Source organism: Lepisosteus oculatus, chromosome 6 (assembly GCF_040954835.1).
Source record: "Lepisosteus oculatus isolate fLepOcu1 chromosome 6, fLepOcu1.hap2, whole genome shotgun sequence".
Classification (NCBI taxonomy): domain Eukaryota; kingdom Metazoa; phylum Chordata; class Actinopteri; order Semionotiformes; family Lepisosteidae; genus Lepisosteus; species Lepisosteus oculatus.
Window position 1 is genome coordinate 49506411 of NC_090701.1, and position 15617 is coordinate 49522027.

General features: G+C 36.1%; 1 protein-coding gene across 9 annotated transcripts in view; it reads left to right on the top strand.

The window, feature by feature from the left end:
* The window catches only part of fam110b (family with sequence similarity 110 member B), a 62057-nt gene that overhangs the window by 16071 nt on the left and 30369 nt on the right, over positions 1-15617 (top strand). For 3 of the 9 annotated variants that reach the window (XM_015353705.2, XM_015353704.2, XM_015353703.2), the window contains exon 2: positions 4542-4590. The exons of 2 other annotated variants lie outside the window; for them this stretch is intronic. The gene's annotated coding sequence lies outside the window, so the exon portion shown is untranslated. Of the gene's footprint in view, positions 1-4541; positions 4591-6489; positions 6618-11488; positions 11596-11728; positions 11940-15617 lie in introns of those variants that run through there. 4 more of the 9 variants (XM_069191522.1, XM_069191525.1, XM_069191524.1 and 1 more) reach the window with 4 other exon arrangements.

Consider the following 15617-nt stretch of genomic DNA (forward strand, 5'->3'; position numbering starts at 1 on the left):
AATTTAGTTTTTGTCAAACAGCTTATTTACATTTTCACTATTATTTAGCCACAACAAATGTAGAAAAGATTTCAGCCTTAACTTTTTAAAGTTGTCTTAAGCCAAGAATCTTGCAAAGATAAAACATATTGAATGTTGAATGTTGTAAAGAAAGCTGCTGGCGTTAGAAAAACATTGGATGGAACACAGGAGTGAAAAACAAGCTCAAGTTGTTATGTAAGGCTTTTAAATTATAGCACACACTACTTTGTAGTTTACTGTATTTATAAATAAGGAGGTTAAGGTTAGTCTCATATATTTATTACTTAATGGTTGCACATCACTTGTTTGTTTAGGAACTAATGGAGCTGGATGAATGCTTGACCTCATTTTAGAAAAAAAAAAACCTACTAATTATCTTTCTCTGACTAACCAAGAAATATCAGTGTTGTTACCACAAAAGGATTAAGGAAAGTTTTCCCAAGGCAGTGAGATGAAAATGCAAGCACATCATAAGAAGGCCTTCTTTATATTTATAAAGGACTCTCTGTATAAACTCGCCACAAAACCAAAAGTGATGACAACATCAAAAGCTGCCCAGTGACGTAATTGTGTGGTTATAATTTGGCACTGTAGTTAGTACAGGATGCACTTAAGTCTGCTTGGAATAAAATTGACCATTCAGGAGGGTGTGAATAGAAATACAGTATTTCTTTCAACAGACACCTGTTTTCTTCTCTTCTTGAACTAATATATGTATGTTATTTTTACCAGAGGTTTTCTGCAAAGTATGGTTTGCCCAGAATTTCTCTTTTAATATATGTTTCTGTCATTACAGCGTGTAGTTTAAAGTTAGCTTTGTATATCTTAGTCCCTATTTTGTGAAGTGTATAGGCTTTTATTTTTCATAGAATAGAGGTTTACCTACTCACATGTGTTGGATGATAAATTGTTTGGGGTGTTTACCTAAAAATTAATAGTAGTTGGCAGAACAACTTACTGTCTTTAGCTGAATTTCAACTTAAAGTTTACTGTATGTTTTACCTAATTTAGCTTCAATTTAAGACCTGAACCAGCCTCTGTTATGTTCTGCTGCAGAGATATAACAAAATGTTTAAGGGGTGAAAATTCCAGACAGAAATTGGCTCACTGAAGTGATCAAATATTATCTTGCTTACAGATGTAATTAAGACGTACTTTATAAAGATTTATTTTGTGAATTAGCAGAATATTTACTAACATACCAAAATTAAAATAATCTTTCATAACCAGTAAAACTAAAATGATATTTGAGTTAAAATTCTGAAATGGATGTTTTTAATCTACATTTTTTATGTAAATACAGTATTTGGAGTATTAAGAAAACTACTCTTTTCATATTGTAGCAAATTGATTATTACATATGTGCAGTTACTAGCTAATTGCCCAAGAAACTTGTCCATCTCCATCTCTGATGCAGCACGGATCCCGTAGCATGATGCTGCCACCACCATGCTTCATGGTAGGGATGGTATCCTCAGGATGATGTGTGGTATTACTCTTGCACCAAAAGTAGTTCTTAGCGTTGAGGCCAAAAGGGTCAATTTTGTCACCGTGTTTATACTATTCAATAGAACTTTGTTCTTCCACTGCTTGAGGCATGTTGTTAACTTTTTCCTTAGTGACTATCCGATTGAAAGAGCTGCATTTTAGCATCCATTGTAATATTCCGTTTTCTTTTAGCCTTTAAAATAGCCTTTCTTACCAGTGCTTGTAATTCATTGTTCTCCTTTTCTTTACCGGGATCCTGTCGGTTTGTTCTAATTTTAAGCCCTTTCTTTTCCCTTACATTTTTCTGAGTTCATGTTTTGAACCGTTTGAGATACCTTTTTTCAGCTTTTAAATGACTTGAGGAAAAAATCTGTTGAAACTCTTACCATCCTTTCTCCACTGGTTTCATATCTTATCTCAATTCATTTCTCTTATTCTCATTCCTTTAATGTCTGCTTCCTTGAATTCCTAAACATTGGCTTTGGATTCGGCCTGTACAGTTATAAAATATACTTCAAAGCATACTGTATTGTGAACGCAAACATCATAAATTACATTATAATCCTAAAAAATGTTTTAATTATAATATTTCATTAATAATGGCTTAAACTTACATAGCGCTTTTCTGGACATTCCATTCAAAGCACTTTACAGGTAATGGGGACTCTCCTCCACCACTTATGTGCCGCCCCCACCTGGATGATGCGATGGCAGCCATAGTGCGCCAGAACACTCACCACACATCAGCTATCAGTGGGAAGGAGAGCAGAGCGATGAAGCCAATTCATAAACGGGGATTATTAGGAGGCCATAATTGGTAAAGGCCAATGGGAAATTTGGCCAGGATGCCAGGGTTACACCCCTACTCTTTTCAAGAAACACGCTGGGATTTTTAATCACCACAGAGAGTCAGGACCGCAGTTTTATGTCTCATCTGAAGGGCGGTGCCTTTTTACAGTATAGTGTCCCCGTCACTATACTGGGGCATTAGGACCCTTCCTGATCACAGGGTGAGCGCCTCCCACTGGCCCCACTAACACCTCTACCAGCAGCAACCTTAGTTTTTTCCCAGGAGTCTCCACTCCAGGTACTCACACCTGCCGAGCTTAAGTGGGCTACCAGTTGTGAGTTGCAGGGTGATATGGCTGCTGGCTAAAACTGGGATGTTTTGAAACTTGCATGGCCAATTTTGATGAAGGAGCTCAAAAAAGGAAAAATGGCATGTGTCATTCTGTGACAAAGTAGCCTAATCAACTAGCCTACCCAACCGTCTCAGATTTACATACACCTGGGTTGGGGGATAAAAATATTACCCCGTATTGTTAATATGTCAAAGGCTCAGGCGTTATAAGGAGGTGAAGTCCGCACAGAAAATCAATGGGACCGAGCTACCCTCCATCGTCCGGATATGATATCGTCCATCAACTGCTGCCACAGCCGGGCTCGAGCTATACTTCCAGACCCAATTCACCCTGGCCACGATCTGTTTTCACCCCTGGGTTCTGGTAGAAGGTATCACAGTATTGGAACACTGACAGATAGTTTCAAAAACAGTTTCTTCCCCCAAGCAGTCCGCATCATAAACGGCTCAAATTAGCACCTGGACTTTGAGGTACTGCACTGTTTGCACTATGTCCTGTCTTGGCTGTATTATAATTAAGTCTATTGTCTGAATTTATTGTCCATGTCTGTTTGTCGTTTGTGCATTTTTTTTCTTTCTCTAATGTTACTGGGTACAGCTGAACGAGTAAGCATTCCAATACATGTGTTGCATATGGTAAATAAAGAAATCTTGAAACTTGAGATTTTTGCTTATGGGTTCAAGCCTAGGTCATGTCATTAGCCGACTGTGACCAGATTCCTGTACAGGCTTAATGCCTTGGAGGATCGGTTGGAATCAGGCAGCCATAGGTCTTGGGTACGGCGAGTCTCTCTTCTAGTTGGTGCTGAACCTCCAAGTCTTAAGACAAGTGGCTCAAGGGTGTGCAGGTTGGATAGATTCTGCCTGTACTGTACATTCTCATTCTTCACCTGTGTGTGGTCAAAGGGTTTGCAGCCTCGTCTAGGAGATATTTTATTTGGAAAGTGAGGGTGTGCAAGGAATAACATCTGTCATTTTTATCCTTGAGTTTCTTTACACCCCCAATTAAACCCAACAGTTTCAAAACATCACCAAGAAGAGGTACAGTACAAGTAATAGCTCTGTCAGTGTAAAAAAAATCATGGGTAATAGTTTTGATTTGTGTATAGAAAAAACATGTTTTTCAGTTTAACTCTGTGCATTTGTTAAATTAGTATTACAATTTTTCATTGTTGTAAATCACGAAGACCTCCAGACTGGTGCCCCACTTCGCTTACAAGGCACTGTCCCACAAGGTTAGTTTCTTTCTAGACTTCAGTAGCTTCTGGTATACGGAACATCTCCACACATCACTAGCTGCAGCTCTGATGCATTTTCCCCTGATGAAAATTAATTTATCATAAACGTTTGTGCTGTTTTGGTACTGCATCGTCCAAGCATTAACACAGTACTGGCCTAGAAATCAAAGTCGAGAAAAAAATAAGTAGATCTATTTGGTTTTGAACGTGGCTTTCCGTGATCATTGCAGTGAGACCGGGATGATACTATTACTGTAATCTTCTCAGAGAGCTGGCATGGAGCTGCAGAATTGACTGAGTTATTTCTTCACGTGCAGCCCTTACTTCCTGAGCAAATGCATTTGATGAGATTTAGTTAAAAAGTGTTTTTGCCCCTGTTAAATATTGTTTTTGCCCCTGTTAACATTTTTAAAATAAAATCTTGATTTGGAAAATGTTAGTGTTAATATGATGTCTTGCAGTGATTAAAGCACACCGTCACACAGTATTAGAGTAATGCAGCCCGACATAAGGAACATCAGCTTTTCATCTGTGTATTGGTGACCGGGAGATGTGAGCATTCGAAAGGAATAGACTTGAATTTCTTTGAACATGCTGTGAAATGAAGGATTTGGACAATGTGTACAGTGGTTCTTTGCTTTTTGTTTCGACAGATCTGGAAATGTTATGTCAGAGTAGGTTCTTCTGGAGATACCAAAGGCAGTAAGTTCTTTTTTTGGTTTCTTATTTTACCTGAATTTGTTTGATAGAGTTGATGATGATAGGCCAGTTTGAATCTACAAATTGTCTGCTTCTAGAGTAGTACTTGTATTTCTTTTCCAGTACCAAAATATAAAGGAATAAATGTGTTCTTGGTTGGATTTATTTTTTAACTTGGTTTTAACTTTGTGTTTGTACTTTACCATGCAACAGCTCAGTTTAAAATGCAGAATTATTTTTGGACCTGCCTATTAAAGCATTTTTGTCTTGTTTTTGGATTTCAGTTGGTTCATTGTAAAGACAGTTACAGATCATAAGTTATAAATGTAAAAGTGGAAACATGAAAAGTCAGATATTGATCAATAAATGAATAGTCATACAAAAAGTCATACAAATTATTTTTAATAACAGGAGGAGCAGCAAGCATTCTATTGCTGAAATATATTTTACAGAAGGGGGGAAACTTGCACACATTACGTTGTATCTTTACAATATATGATATTCAATTAAAGAAAACACTTTAAATTCAGTGTGCTATAACAATTGGCAATAACAGATTGTTCATAACTATTTTTATCTGGTTTAAAGTGCTTTTGTGAGTGCTTTCTTTTTTGCTGTTGTGCTGTTTTCCAAATTCTTTCCAAATTTTCTATTTTCAGTAGTGTCTCTTGTATAAATATAATATCATTGTGATTAAGAATGCTCTCAAGCCCTCATACGATTTTAAACAAGAATTAAGGAGTCAAACATGACAAATGGAATAATTCATGTCCTGCATTCCAAATCTGATTTTGACAGTCTGCAATTCCAAATATAGCTGAATATTTCACAGTAGCATGGAGGTTTAGGAGATATGTTTTTATCAGGAACCCAAAATAAATTTTAGTATTCATATCTATATTTTTTTCGATCTGCTTTAACCTTTATTGGTCACACAACTCGTGTCAATTTTAAATCGCAACTTCAAAAAATCCAATTCGATTTTGGGTTTTCTTAAAGCTCTGAAAATTTGTTTTTGTTTATGCTTTTTTGCATTGCATAAATTCAATCATTTATGCATTTTAAGTTCTTCCTGTGTCTTTTTATAGGTTGACTGCTATTTTAGATGTCTAAAGAAGTAATTTTAAACCTAATAGAATCACTAGCAAATTACTTAGATACATTTGGAAGAATACTATTTTATAACCAACACTCTGATCTGTTTTATTTATCCCTTGTTCTGTCAAAAGGATAAAATAGATCTTAAAAAAATATATATAACTTTGTTTGAGTACCAAAACCTTACTACTTGATTGTGTTTCCTGGACAAATAAAAGATTTGTTCTGCAGTGTAATTTTTTTTTTTTAGCAGAATGTATAGTCATCTTCACTTTGTGCTCTTCCTTTATTGTACTTTTGTATCGTATTTTATTGTTTATTGTAACTTATTGTACACGTATATAAGTGTTAGGTTATATATAAGTGTATATATGTGTTTGTGATCACTGAAATATGTTTTCCTTGCCTGACCACTGGCTTTTCTCAAGAATTTACATTTTAAGGATATCTACCTGTTTAGTTTTCAATTCCAAATCTTTTTAATAATGCTAATTTTCTCAAATACTCTTCAAAACTCTTAGGATACAATAAGATTAAGAATTTAAGAAATTTACAGCAGACTTGAGGCTACTCTGTGGGTCAAGTGATGTTCAGAATGGACAACGCCACTGTTGCCAGTTCAGATTAATTAGTATTCCAGCTATTACAGTTATGTACTGCTATAAGAAGTGAGAAATGTCCAGTGTGCCCCTTTTTCAGAGTAGCAAAGGAATTTTCCCCCTGTTTGCCTTTGGATTACTTTCTGTCTATTCTATCTATTTATTGATCTTTTAATTGGGATATCTATGCGCTATTTCCTTACAGAAATTATGGCTCACTGGCCTCATTGCTATCGGGTCCTGTGCCTGATTCCAAGCTGGAGTATGCCTGGTCGGAATCGCTGTGAGTTCTTCTGAGTTCTCCAGTGGATCCCACCTTGCTGAGATATTCAGGTTAGAGATGATTGGCTACTCAGAGTTTACTCACTAATTCCCATTATCCAACCACATACTGTATTTTCTCTCTAATCCCCCAGTGCTGTAAGAGCTTGCTTTGAGGTTCTGACTACTTGGTCATTAAAAATCCTATGGCACTTTTTGTAAGAATAGGAGTTTCTGGTATCTGAAGTCCACTCTGTTTTTGTACAATCTGACCTACCTTAACTTCCCCATTAATTTGTGATCCTATTAATTTCCCATTAAAGTGATCTTTCATTTTTCTACCTGATCTTCTGTGTAGTGGGACAGAATGGCTGTATTTCAGTGGTGGATGAGAAGGGTTGTCTGCTAAATAAGAGTCTCCCTGTAAATTTAGGGATGAAAATGTAGGCTTTAATAATTTTAATCGTGAAAGCCACTGTTGGTCTTTCAGATGGTGAGTCCTTCTAGCAGCTATATTGACAACAATAAAATTGATTAATACAAAGAACAAAGTGAGAATATTACCTTGCACGATCTTATTTTAATAAGTCATACAAGTATGTTGAAAACATATATTGCCAAAACAGTTAAGTATTACTGCTTTAAAATTGTTGTGAACTAAGAAACAACGTGACAATTAATAAATTAAGTGTTATTTTGCCCATCAAGCTATTTTTGTACATCTCAATCAGATTTTTGGAACTCTAAATTTCAGACAATTATCATTATATCTCAGTTTGTTTAAATCTGAGTTTTCCATATGGCAGAATGAGTGTACTACCGTATTCAGATAACATAACATAACATGCAATAACATACTAATACTAATAACAGGTTTTCCTCCCTGAAAATAACTAATAACAGGGGTGTTCACTATGAATGTGCAAATATCTAGGAGCTCATATGACAGTATAAAAATAATTTGAATAAACAGTTTAGTACTACTAATGTATATATAATATACTGAAAAACAACTCAAATAGTTTTAAAACTGAGAACAGGCTTCTTTCAACAGTGTTGTCAGAGTCTAAACAAGCTACTTTGCCTAGTTGTTGGAGCAGATACTTTATATATAAGATAGCTTTTTTCATGAAATGGCTGAAGGACATTCTTGAATCAGTTAGCTTTTATCACCCAAATGAGCTCAATTGGCCAAATCACTTACTCTTGTCTGCAGACTTTGTCCATTTTCATAATTCCTTTAAATATGATGTGGAATCAGACATGGATACTCATGTTATGCCAAAGAAAATGGAATGCACACTACACTATTAATTACTGTATTGAACGCAGCACAAGTGTAATCCACTGTATGCTAGTGTCCTGTAGAGATGAGGTTAAAAGTCCCTAAAAGCTTTGTCACTGCGGTGGCAAAATGTTTTTACAGTAAATTAGAACAAGTAAGGTTTTGTTCTGTGCTGACAAAAAATGAAAAGAAACACAGCGTTTTGGCTGTGGAGCCTTCTTCGGGTGCCTTCTTCACCCTTCTTCTTCTTCAAAGCTCCACAGCCGAAACTTTTTTTTCTTTGTTTTTCAGCATGGAATAAGTCTTTACTTGTTCCTTTGCAGCCTATGCATGCTGATGCAACTACCTCCTTGAACTGTGTTTTTACATTGCCTGCTAGCTGTGATATTGAACTTGAAAACAGCTCTGCATGGGGAATCTGTTCCAGGACTCCTCTTCTCCGTCAGGAGAAAAAGTAATTTAGAAGAGCCAACTATTCACTTCCATACTAGACCAGTGTTTGTACTGTAGAATTTTATTAAATAATAATTTAATATTATGGTGCTTCCAGTGTCCTGGAGTCCTTGCTTAAAGCTGTTGGCACCATGAACTCCTAATACCAAATACAAAGGCTTTTTAGACAAAAACCTAGCCCAGGAGGCCTAAACATGGCACAACTGGATCTTCCAAGACAATGAATCCAGACACACATCACAAAGAAGTGGTTAAAATCATTAACATTCATTAGCATTTTGCCATCTCGGACCTGCTTACTTTGGTGTTCATTGTCCTCAACTGAGGGCAGGACATAATCCCAGACCGAAGGATATATAAGACTAGAAATATTCTGTGTGGAAAAGGCCTCAGTGCTGTTATCCTTGCAAGGCAAGCTTGCACAAAGTACGGAAATTTAATTCTTTGAGAAAAGCGATTTTGGTTGTGAAAATTTCATCATAACGATCATTTTTATTCAAGATAATTGAATCGTTAATAAAGCACAATATATTACACATGGTGGGAAAATAACAGTGCATCTTACCTGTGTTGTTTATTTTATGCTTAGGTTTTCTCATCTTTATCAAGGCTGCTAACAATTTTGTTTGGAGGTGATTGTAGATGCAGCAAGACATCAGGATCCCACACTCCTTGGAGCGGTTTTGTGCTAGGGTGTTGTAATGTGTTCACTACCCTTCGAGGCTCAAATGATTTTATGGCTAATTTGCATCTTTGGATGATTATGCTCCTTAGTGAATCTGCGAATGAGGATAAATATGTGAACTCAACACAGCGGGCACCCCTGTCTGGGATCAAACCCAGCACCAAGAGCGGTGCGCTACCTGCTGTACCACACCAGTGTGTAGACAGGCTTTTATCCCTTGCTCTCCATGAAAAAGACCAGGCACCAATAGATACTAGAATGTTCTAGTTTTTTGTGTATATGCACTGTGGACTTACTTTCTGTTTTTATAATGTAATAGAAAAAAGGATTAAACACCTCCATTAAACACCTCGTCCTTCGAATAGTTTCAAGTACAATTCAAAAGTTGACTTTTTTACAGTTCTCAGCTGCACAGGCTTTCCAAGGAAAGTTATATTTTAGGAAGCATACCGGTTGTCCCTTTTTTATGTGCTAAATAAGGACTTGAATTTCGTTATAAAACCTGCTGACTAAGACCTACAGAGGCATCAAGCTGCATTCCTAATGTACTTCTCTTACAGAGTGCCAAAAGGTGTCCTGTAATATAGGAAGTGATGAACACAATCCTGGTGAAAAATGATGTTTTGCATATACAGTATCTACCATCTTAAAATACATGTACAGTATGGCTGTTTCCTCCCTTAGAATGTAGGTTATAGAATATGCTTGAACTTCATTCAAACCAGAGACCAGGTAATGCTGAGAAATCCATGCAGTTAACAGTCTTATCTGTTTGATGTCTCTTTAACATTGACAAAGTTATAAGAGCTGCATGACCTTCACACTGTCGTTCTGCACAGGGATGTGAGTATTTGGCATTTTAGCTCAAAACTTGCCCTTGACAAAGCCTGCCTGCGATATAGAAGGACAGGCATTGCTATGTGGTAACGTTTCTTTACCACAGTGTACTAATATGTAATTTTACAGTTGGAGAAGAAGTTGTTTTTAAAAAGTCTAAAGATTTTCTATTTAAAATTATGAACATAAAACAATTCTTACATTCACGAAAGGTGCTAGTGCTGTATAACATTTTTAATAACTGCAGTGTTTGTAGTAGTTACAAGCATTCACCATCAGAACGGAATAATCCCGTAATTTTGGAAGCAATCATGGAAACTGAGGTTATTAATAGACATGTCCTGTCTGGTGCACCATGTAATGCACCTACTCTAAACGCCTCAAAGTACTGATCTGCCAAGAGCGGTTTCCTGACAGTTGATAATGGAATAGCATTTTGAATTCAATCTGCTAAAATTTCTGAGAAATGATCTATTTATAGATGAATATTTCATGTGATCAAGGTAAGGAAAAGCAGACCATTTGCTTAGTCTACATAAATATTTAAGAAATACCATCCTTGCTTCTTTACTGTGCTTGTATGTAGCCAGCTGAGATGTCTTTCCAGGGAGATATTTTTTACAGCAGGCCTCTTTTAGCGCACTGGACAGAAGTGAAGTGCAGCAGACATTTGCCTGTCTGTTGACAAGCAAAAAGTGCACTTAATGTACGATATACGTGAAAAGTTTTTTTTCCATATACAATACAGTAATTACATTCAGATGTTCTACATGAGTGAAAGAATTCCACAAAAGCTTAGCTATCATAACTGAGTTTTTGCCTTTATCAACCACACTAAAAAGGTTTGCATCACTCCAGTGCAAATAGGGGTACCTGCGGTGTAGTCTGGTATTTTTTTTAACATCCCATAATATTGTAACAATCTATGAAGAGGTCATATTTAGAAAGGAGGTTTATCTATTCTTTTTTTTTAATGTGACAAACATACAACTGTCTTAAAGCAATGAAGAATGTGTTGTTATTGAAAGCAATGAAGGGAGCAAAATCTCTACAGTTGCATCAGTGAGAGAAAGAGAGAGACTTGTGTTTCTGCAACTTCAAAATACCACATGCAGGCTTTGACAAGACTTTTTCCTTTCATTAATTTTAAGATTTTTGTAGTTTCATGTTGATTTTGGTCATGTCGCTGGCTGAATCTTAGTCTTAAGCTTAGTGCGACTGCATTTTTGATCTCAACATACACAAGAAATGAGAAGCCCTCTTGTACCTGCCTTCACTGAAGGCTGGATTGAGTTAAGGCTGGCTTTTCCCCATGAATAGGGAAGGAGGAGTTATTAAAAGAATGTCTGGATCATGTTGTCTCGAAAGAATTTCATTTATTAAAATTTAATTTTGCTGATACCCTGTGCTGCCATTGCAACCCCTCCTCCACGCTGTGCTGGCGAATGGCTGTAATTAGATTAGCAGCCAGCAGAGAAATGAATGGCAGCGTCTGGGCCACAGCGAGCATGTGCAGAATACTGCAGGTGTCTGTCTTCCACATGGCGCTGACGTCAGTACTTGACAAGTTGGTTATCCACCACAGTAATCCTCAGCGCTGCATAGGAGACAACAGGGAAGCCAGTCTGTGGTACCTTTTGCTGGGGGGAAGCAGTGAGTCAGTGAAATTGTAGACTGTTCAGGCAGAAGGTGACAGAGGGGGGGGGGGGGGAGGACCGGCTGCTTTGTTTGCACCAATACCTAAAGGTCAGCACGTCCAGCAGTGCCTGCGAAAGGAGAAGCAGTCCATGGTAATTACTTTAAGGCCTTTTATCTGTTTCGATAAAATGCAGTGATGCACAAAATGAATCCTGTTGATTATGCCTGTTAATTTGATTGTGCGGTGTGTGAAAAGCTGTAAATTATATTCAAGTTCCAGGGAAGCAGCAGCAGAGAGCTCTGTGGCTGAGGAGCTTACTGCAGGAAAATGATGAGCTGGAATGTCTTGTTTATGATCCGCGGACCTTTATTCAAAAAGCTACTCAGCGTACAGAAACCAGTCTTTAACACGTTGCTGCATGTGTATTGATTTCCTTTTACTTGGTTGTTGTTTTTTTTTTGTTAATACATGTCACATGAGGAGGATAATTGTGAGGTAAATCTCCTTTTCTCCTTTATTTTTTGTCAGTATCATAACTGTGATACAATTCTGTATATATTTGTTCTTTAAATGGTCATTACATTAATGTGAAATAGGTCTAACATTATTGTGTGGTTGTGTTTTCGATGCATTTATTAATATGTACCCTACTGTGTTTTGGAAACCTCATGTTGAGTGTAGCCCAGAAGGGACTATTGTTATTCAGTGTTTACAGCATTTTTTTTGTGGGTGGGTGGTTTATTTCTTTTCTTGAATTTCCTTTAAGAGGGCTCTTATATTTGGGCAATTTGGCATATCCTTTCCAAGACAATTGGTCATTGTTCCAAAAGATGGTATTTGGCCCTGTGCCTTGTTTATTGTAGGTACAGTTCAGTATTGCGGCTTCCAAAAGCTTTTCGTTCTGCAAGGATTACTTTCTTGGTTTAGTTTTTAGTTCTTTCAGATTAATTTGATGAGTTTCAGATTAGGGACTGTATTTAGACTTGCAAGTGCTACAGAATTACAAATATGCATATATTTGGGCTTGAACTGTTCAAATACTGTATATCTGTTCAGTAGTTGCTGGGAAGCGTAAAGGAATATTGAGTATATCTGCATATTTAAGTTAAAGTGCATTATGTCATTTGTATTTGTGCTCTGTTTCTGCATACTGTACTACCTTGTTGGATCAGTATCAAAACACCTAGTGTTTTTCATACCTGTATTTTTAGTTTTCCATTAAACTGTCCTCTTTACTGTAGCTGTTATTTCAAATACTTCTTTCGGAGAGGACAGCTTTCATGATGTTAAGTTGAAAGAGATTTATGATGTTTGTAGTGAGTTAAAAGATTCAGAACTTCATTGTCTTCTTAAAATCGCCATAGATGGGTATTATTTAAATAGAGGCATTTGGTTTTGAATAAGCAGAAAGTAACATGGACTTAAATCAGGTGAATTTATTTGAATTTATTTATTACTAAGCTGAGTCATAAGAAAAAAGAGAAAATTAATTGAACTAATGAAGGTAACTGATACATTCTTGTATTAAATGTTTAAGACTGAAATTTGGTCCAGTTATGTTAGTGCTTTCTTATATTCTTATAATCTTATAATCTTCTTATAATTTTTTATGAGACATAGTGTATTGAATTAATCTGTTGTCATCAAGTGGAAACAACCCATACAAATACAGCTTATTTATTAAATATTCATAATATGTTCATCTTAAGTTGAAATTGTCTTCTGAATTTTAATAGACTTTTTAAAACAAATGTACAATGTATTTTTTCCTCCTTTGGGCTATACTGTCCAGCAAAGCAAATAATACTGATTACATGGTGCATTTCTTTGGATGCTGAAGCAGAGCACCACTGCAGTTCTTAGTCAGCATATTCAGTTCACTGCTCTCCTTTTTCTCACTTGTAGAAATTATGCTGTATACATTGCTGTTTCATGAGTGCTCTGAATGGCCAGTTTTCTGACTGTCTGGGAGTCTGATATGCTTTCATGGACAATTTAATGGAGCAGGTTTGATAATGAAAATAAAACTAGTATTTTCTATCATTGGCTTCTTCTGAGATATCAGACAACAGGAATGAGCACAGGAATGAGCACTGTTTTGTTCTGTTAACTGTCAGTTAAATCTTCATTATTATGGATTAAAAAGTTCAGGAAAAATTATGTTTCATGACTGACCAACAGTGGTGCTGCAATAAATGTTTAAATGTTATGACCAGATAAGTTAACTCTCTGTATATATCGCTTTTGTGGGGTTCCCAATGAAATAGAAGAAAAGTCCAAAATCTGCTGAGATTTTCATAACAATGTACCGCTTATACAGTACTAGTCAGTGGCTGTTGCCAAATAACAATGGCAGGTGTCCAACATTTTTTTCCAGCTGTTCATTGAAGTTCTTCTTTCCTCATCTCATTATCGTTCTTTAACACCTCTGGTACACATCCGAGTCATAAAAAGGAATACCAACTACTGTTTTAGGAACTGTATTCAAATACCTCCTAACAATCAAAGTGTTTACAGTAGATAACTGCAACAGACTTTCGCCATTAATTGCAAATGCTTAGTTGTGTGAAACCTACAGTTTAAATATACCCAAGTAGTGAACAAGGGCTTTTCACAGGATGTGTTTTTGTTTTCTCATTTATAGCTAATTTACTGTATTTTTTTTCTACACTGCAGTTTGTCCTTTGCTTTTGTTCTTTGCCTTCAACTTGTGCTGACACAGGTTTTGGCCAGCCATATTGACTCCTTCAAGTGACCACACACTAGCGGGACTCTTTAAACAGGACTGTAAATGCCTAATCTGTTTAATCAACACTGTTTACGCAGACAAATTTATAGCTGAATTCTGCTCAATAAGGGAAGTTTGTAGTTTTAGTTATGTCTGCTTTTTTTGATTATGTGGAGAAATAATCAATGAGTGCATATGGTTTGGAATTTTATTTCTATAATTTGTAATTTTAAAATCAGTCATCTCTCACTGCTCAATTTTGCATGTAGAATTTGTTTGAATTATACAGGTATCTCTTCCATAACTTTGTAAAAATAAATACGTTTTCTCTCATGTTATATCTAAGTCCTGTTCTTTCTGAGTATCCTGTAGAAGAAGTGACATTTATTTAACACCGTTTAGAGTAAGCTCATCATAAGCTAAGATTTAAGGATAGAAGATTCAAGAATTAAAAAAAAACTAAACTATTTTTCTAAGTGCACACTTTCAGAGATGACTTGACATCCTTAGTCAGCTTGAATCACTTAAAGATTACATAAATGGAAACTTAATTACTTTAATGCATTTCTTTGTTTATTTGGGGTGCTTACATTATTATTGACCTTTAAAGATCAAGTGTTTGATAGTCATTGGACTTTGAACAGGTAGAGTTTTGTGCCATAAACAAAGCAAAGAAATGGATCTTGAAGTAGTGTCTCAGTCTTTCATACAGATAAAATAATGGGTTGCATATAAATGGCTCAGAGAAAACCATCAAAGATTTATTATGACTTAATTATTCATATAGTATTTTGCAAACTTGGGAAAACAGGAACAGCAGTTAAAAGTTATAAAAAGTAAAAAGTGAGTTTTCCTGATTCAAGAGTCACTGTTGAATGTTGTTTTTTATGTTGTTTTTTTAAATGTTGTGGTCCTAATGATTTCTTGTGATGTTAATTAATCAGATTGAATTCTTAGGAGCATAATTTGATCATCTTTATCTCACCCAGTGTTTACTTGCCTCCTAGCTCTAGGACAGCTACTGTAGGTAACTATGGAAAACAAAGCACTTTATTCTAAACCGTTTGAATAAGGCAAACCAGCTGGGAACTGCAAATGTTGCTAAACTTTGCTACTCCCCAGTCATAACAGTATTAACTACTTAAATTTAAATATATTTGTATGTCATTTTCTGATAATGTTATTTGCAGTTTATAGCATTATAGAATTGTCTGATGTGGGAAATTGTCATTTTTAACAGTTGCACCATCACAAACTATATATCATAAACTGTATTATCACAAACTGTAACTTATGCAATGTCACAAAGTATAGCCATCAGCCAGATCACCCTGCAATTCACAACTGGTAACCCACTGAAGCTAAGCAGGTGTGAGCCTGGTCAGAACCTGGATGGGAGACCTCCTGGGAAAAACTAAGGTTGCTGCTGGAAGAGGTGTTAGTGA